Source organism: Mesoplodon mirus, assembly GCF_964341445.2.
Source record: "Mesoplodon mirus genome assembly, chromosome: 16".
Taxonomy (NCBI): Eukaryota; Metazoa; Chordata; class Mammalia; order Artiodactyla; family Ziphiidae; genus Mesoplodon; species Mesoplodon mirus.
This window is the reverse complement of record NC_138992.1, coordinates 57012565-57019813: the sequence shown is the minus strand read 5'-3', so window position 1 is coordinate 57019813 and position 7249 is coordinate 57012565.

The following is a 7249-nucleotide window of genomic DNA, read 5'->3' as shown; positions in this document are numbered from 1 at the left end:
AAGGAAGAACCTTGAAGTCACATCAGCATTACAAGAAGAAAGAAGAGTAGAAATCCAGAAGAAAGAATGTTTCAGGGACTCAGATTGGCAGCTGTTAATTAATGTCTATTGAATGAAAATAAATTCTAAATCATCCCATAAAAATTATAAAGGAGGCCTCCTCTTCATCTCAAGAGTGAATGTGGGGAAGAGGTTCAAGATGGCAACATAGGAAGATCTTGAACTCACCTCCTCCACAGTCATAATAAATCTACAACTACTAATGGAAAAATTTCTTTTGAACAGACTGAAAAACTGAATGAACAGAGCCTCCACAACAAAGGACAGAAGGGCAGCAACAAGATGGGTGGGAGAGGCAGAGACACAGTCTCACTAAACAAAAACAAAACAAAACAAAAACCAAACAATCATCCCAGCCACAGAAATTCTCAATCAAGAGAGATCTCGAAATACAGAACTTTTCCCTGAGGAGCAAGGGGTTTGTACTCCATATCAGGCAGCTCAACCCTTAGATACTGCACAGGAGAGATGAGACCCCCTAAATGCCTGTCTCTGAAAACCAATGGGGATTATGTTCAGAAAAAACATGAAACTGTAGGGACCAGAGAACCCACACTTAAAGGCTCACACACAGACACACTTGCACTGGGACCCAGGACAAAAACAGCAGTTTGAAAACACTTAGACCATAGGTGAAGGAGACTAGTTTATTAATCTTAAGGTATCTACCAGTGAGATAGGAAACTGTTAGGACCCTCTCCAGGGACAGAGACCCAGGCAGATACCATTTTTGCAGTCTCAGCCTATTCAGCTAAGCTAGTGCTGACAGGCACCATTTTGGAGCTAACTCTCTAACCTGTTAGAGCCAAGTGGGTGCACCTTGCTAGAAGCCCTGCCCACTCCTATGTTGCAGCTATGTACCATAGCCAGGCCAGACAAGGACCTGGCCACCACTGTGGCCACAGACATGCATTCCCAGCTTGGCTGGGAAAAGGCTCTGCCCACTGCTGCACTGGAGCCATGGCCCCACCATAGCAGATGAGCACACACAGCCCATTCAGGGAATACCATTTGAGTACCTAGCTCTGGTGGCCAGAGGGGATTGCACTTCTGAACCCCACAGGACATCTACACAAGCCCACTCCTCCAAGACTGGGAGAGGGAGTTGATTTGCTTAACACAAAGAAACAAACACAGAGAGTCAGGCAAAATGATCAGGCAGAGGAACATGTTCCAAATGAAAGAACAAGACAAAACCCCAGAAAAAAAGATCTTAATAAAATGGAAATAAGCAACCTACTTGATAAAAAGTTAAAGTAATGGTCATAAAGATGCTCACTAAATTTGGGAGAAGAATGGATGAGCACAGTAAGATCCTCAATAAAGAAAGAAAATATAAGAAAGGACCAAACAGAAGTTACAGAATAGAAGAATATAATTACTGAACTGAAAAATACACTATAGGGTTTCAACAACAGAGTATATGAAGCAGAAGAATGGATCCACAAGCTGGAAGACAAAACAATGGAACTCAACCAGATAAAGCAACAAAAAGAAAAAAAAATTAAAAAGGTGAAGATACTTAAGGGACCCTTGTGACAGTATCAAGTAGAATAACATTCACATTATAGGGGTCCCAGAAGGAAAAAAGGGAGAGAAAGAGCTAAAGAACTTATTTCATGAAATAATGGCTGAAAATTTCCCTAATCTGGAGAGGAAAATAGACATCTAGGTTCAGGGAACCCAAAAAGTTTCAAATGAGATGAACCCAAAGAGATCCACACTAAGACACATTATATTCAAAATCATAAAAGTTAAAAATAAAAAGAAAATCTTAAAAGCAGCAAGAGAAAAACAACTTGTTATATACAAGGGAAACCCCATAAGGATTTTGGCAGATTTTTCATCAGAAACTTTACAGGCCAGAAGAGAGTGGCATGACATATTCAAAGTGCTGAAAGGAAAAAAACTATGAAAAGAATTCTCTACACAGCAAAGTTACCATTTAGAATTGAAGGAGAAATTTAGAGTTTTCCAGATAAGCAAAAGCTGAAGGAGTTCATCACCACTAAACAAGCATTAAAAGAAATGTTAAAAAAACATTTTATGGCATAAATCATTGAAATATTTTTTGGATCTGTTTCCTAAAGCAAAGAAAATAAAAGCAAAAATAAACAAATGGGACCTAATTAAACTTAAAAACTTTTGCACAGCAAAGGAAACCATTGACAAAATGAAAAGACAACTTACTGAATGGGAGTAAAGATTTTCAAATGAAATGATTGATAAGGGGTTTATCTCTAAAATATATAAATGGCTCATACAACTCAACATCAAAGAAACAAACAGCTCAATTAAAAAATGGGCAGAACTGAACAGACAGTTTTCCAAAGAGGAAGTGCAGATGGCCAACAGACACATGAAAAGATGCTCATCATCACTAATCATCAGGGAAGTGCAAATCAAACCCACAATTAGATATCACCCCACACCTGTCAGAATCATCAAAAAAATAAAAAAACACAAATAACAAATGTTGGTGTGGATGTGGAGAAAAGGAGACCCTGGTACACTGTTGGTGGGGATGTAGATTGGTATAGTCATTATGGAAAACTATGGAGGTTTCTCAAAAGACTAAAAACAGAACTACCATATGACCCAGCAATTTCACTTCAGAGTGTATATCTGAAAAAAAAATGAAAATGCTAAGTCAAAAATATACATGCACCCCAATGTTCATAGCAGCATTATTTACAGTTGCCAAGATATGGAAGCAACCTAAATGTCCATCAACAGATGAATGAATAAAGAAGATATGGTATACATATACAATAGAATACTACTCAACCATAAAAAAAGAATGAAAATTTGCAATTTGTAGAAACATGGATGGACTTGGAGGGCATTATGCTAAGTGAAATAAGTCAGACAGAGAAAGACAAATACTTTATGATATCACTTATGTGTGGAATCTAAAAAATACAACAAACTACTGAATATAACAAAAAAGAAACAGACTCACAGATACAGAGAACACACTGGTGATTACCAGTGAGGAGAAGGAAGAGGAGAGGGGCAATATAGGAGTAGGGGATCACGAGGTACAAACTACTATGTATAAAATAAGCTACTAGGATATATTGTACAACATGGGGAATATAGTCAATATTTTATAAGAACTGTAAATGGAGTATAACATTTAAAAATTGTAAATCACTATATTGTACCCATGTAACATATAATATTGTGCATCAACTATACTTCAATTTAAAGAAAAAGAAATGTTAAAGAGAATCTCTCTAAACTGAAAAGAAATTGCACAAATTAACAAGAAAACATACAAAAGCAAAATCTCACTGCAAAATGTAAATACATAGTAAAGGTAGTAGAACTATCACTTATAAAGCAAGTATGAAGGTTAAAAGGCAAAAGTATTAAAATTAACAAAAGTTACAATAATTAGTTAGGGAATACATAAAGTAAAAAGATGTAAAATGTGACATCAAAAATATAAAACGTGGGGGGGGTGGATTAAAAATGTGAAGTTTTGGAAGTGTTCAAATTTAAGTTGCTATCAACCCAAAACAAATCATTATACATATAGGGTGTTGTATGTGAACCTTACAGTAACCACAAAGCAAAAGCTTATAGTAAATACAAAAAAAGAAAATGAGAAAGGAATCTAAACATAATGCTAAAGAAAGTCATCAAACCACAAGGAAAGAAAGAAAGAGAAGAAGAAGGAAACAGAGAGAAACTACGAAAACAACCAGAAAATAATTAACAAAATGGCATTAAGTACATACTATCAATAATTACTTTAAATGTAAATGGAGCAAATTATGCAATCAACAGACAGAGTGGCTGAATAGATTAAAAAAAAGAAAAAAGGACACATTTGTATGCTGCCTACAAGAGACTCACTTCAAAATTTAGAACATACAGAGCCTGAAAGTGAAGGACTGAAGAAAGATATTTCATGCAAATGAAAACAAAAATAAACTGGTATAGCTATACTCATAGTTGACAAAATAGACTTTAAAACAAAGAATGTAATAAAAAAAAAGAAGGGAATTACATAATGATAAAGGAGTCAATCCAGGAAGAAGATGTAATAATTATAAATGTATATGCACCCAACAGAGGAGCAGCAAAATATAAAAAGCAAATGTTAACAGACTTAAAGGGAGAAATTAAAAGCAACACCATAATAGTAGGGGACTTTAACAACCCACGTGCATCAATGTATAGAAAATTCAGACAAAACATCAATAAGAAAATATCAGCCTTAAATGACATATTAGCTCTAATAGACCTAATAGATATATATATATAGAGAGAGAGAGAACGTTACATCCAAAAACTGCAGAATACACATTTTTTTTCAAATGTACATGGAACATTTCCAGTGTAAATCATATGTTACACCACAAAACAAGTCTCAATAAATTCAAAAAGATAGAAATCATATCAAGCATCTTCTCCCACTACAAAGAAGTGAAACTAGAAATTGATTACAAGAAGAAAACTGGAAAAAACACAAAATTAAACAACATGCTACTGAACAACCAATGGGTCATTGATTAAAAAATACCTAGAGACAAGAGAAAACAGAAGTAAACATACCAAAATCTATGGGATACAGTGATAGTGGTTCTAAGAGAGAAGTTCACAGCAATACAGCCTACTTTGAGAAACAAGAAAAACATCAAATAAAATTTAGATTTTCATCTTAAAAAGACTAGAAAAAGAACAAGTGAAGCGCAAAGTTAGTAGAAGGGAGGAAATAATAAAGATATGAGTGGAAATAAATGAAATAGAGACTAAAAAGACAATAGAAAAGATCAACGAAACTAAGAGCATGTTCTTTGAAAGGATAAACAAAACTGACAAAATTTTAGCTAGACAAGTCAAGGAAAAAGAATAATGCCTCAAATAAACAGAATTGGTAAAGAAAGAGAAGTTACAAATGATACCACAGAAATACAAAAGATCATAAGAGACTATTGTCAACAAATATATGACAACAAATTGGGCAACCTGAATGAAATGGATACATTCTTAGAAACTTACAACCTACCAAGGAAATCATGAAGAAATGTAAAATCTAAACCGACCAATAACAAATAAGGAGATTGAAGCAGTAATTTAAAAACTCCCAACTAGCTAAAGTCTAGGACCAGACAGTTTCACTGCTGAATTATACCAAACATTCACAAAAGATTTAGTAACTGTCCTTCTCAAACTCTTCCCAAAAAATTGAAGAGGAGGGGACACTTCCAAACTTATTTTATGAGGAAAACATTATCCTGATACCAAAATCAGAAAAGAATACCACAAAAAAGAAAATTATAGGCCAATATCCTTGATGAATATAGATTCAAAAATTCTCAACAAAATATTAGCAAACCAAATTCAACAATATATTAAAATGATCATACACCATGATTAAGTGGAATTTATTTCAGTGATGCAAGGATGGTTCAACGTCCACAAATCAATCAATCAGCGAGATACACCATATTAATTAAATGAAGGATAAAAAGCATATGATCATCTCAATAGATGCAAAAAAAAAGCATGTGACAAAATTCAACATCCATTTATGATAAAAACTTTCAACAAAGTGGGTACAGAGGAAAAGTACGCCACCATAATAAAGGCAATATATGAAAATCTCACAGTTAACATCATACTCAACAGTGAAAACCCAAAAGCTTTTCCTCTAAGATCAAGAACATGACAAGGATGCCCAATTTTGCCACTTTATCCAACACAGTATTGGACATAGCCACAGCAATTAGGTAGCAAAATCAAAAAAGGAAGAAGTAATACTGTCACTATTTGCAGATGACATGATACTATATAGAGAGGCCCTAAAGACTGTACCAAAACAAAAAAAACAAACAAACAAACAAACAAAAAACCTGTTAGAACCAATAAATTACTTTTGTAAAGTTGCAGGACACAAAATCAATATACATAAATCTGTAGTATTTCTATACACAAATAAAAATTAAGAAAGCAATCCCATTTACAATTGCATCAAAAATCATAAAATACCTAAGAATAAATTTAACCAAGGCGGTAAAAAACCTATACACAGAAAACTACAAGACATTGATGAAAGAAATTGAAGACAACATAAATAAATGGAAGAACGTCTGTCCTCATAGATCAGAATAAACATTCTTGTTAAAATGTCTGTACTTCCCAAAGCAATATATAGATTCAATACAATTTCTATCAAAACTCCAATGTCATTTTTCACAGAACTAGAACAAATAATTCTAAAATTTATCTGGAATCACAAAGCATCCCAAATAGCCAGAGTAATCTTGAGAAAGAACAAAGCTGGATGATTCAAACTCTCTGATTTCAAACTATACTACAAATCTATAGTAATTAAACAATATAAAATATTTTTAAAAAGGCACACAGATAAATGGAACAGAATTGAGAGCCCAGAAATAAATCCATGCATATTCAAACAATTAACTTATGACAAAGGAGCCAATAATATGTAATGGTGAAAGGACAGACTCTTCAATAAATGGTGTTGGTAAAACTGGACAGCCACATGCTAAAGAATGAAACTAAATCACTTTTTTACACCATACAAACTCAAGATGGATTAACTCAAAATGGATTAAAGACTAGAATAGAAATAGAATAGAAACCATAAAATTCCTAGAAGAAAATGTAGACAGTAAGCTCCTTGATATCTCTCTTAGCGATATTTTTGTAGCTCTGACTCCAAAGGCAAGGGAAACTAAAGCAAAAATAAATGAATGAGACTACACCAAACTAAAAATTTTCTTGCACAGCAAAGGAAAACATCATGAAAGTGAAAATTCAACCTACTGAATGGGAGAAGATATTTGTAAATAATTTCTGACAAGGGTTTAATATCCAAAATATATAAAGAACTCATGTACTCAACAGCAAAAATACAAACAATAAAATCCAAAAATGGACAGATGATCTGAACAGATATTTTTCCAAAGAAAACATACAGATGGCTAACAGGCACACTTAAAGATGTTCAACTTCACTCGTTATTATGGAAATGCAAGTCCATAATGAGACAACCACAATGAGATATCACCTCACAGCTGTTAGAATGGCTATTATCAAAAATACAAGAAATCACAAGTGTTGGAGAGGATGTGGAGAAAATGGAAGACCCTACATTGTGGGAATGTAAATTGATGCACCACTATAGAAAACAATATGAAGATTCTTTTAA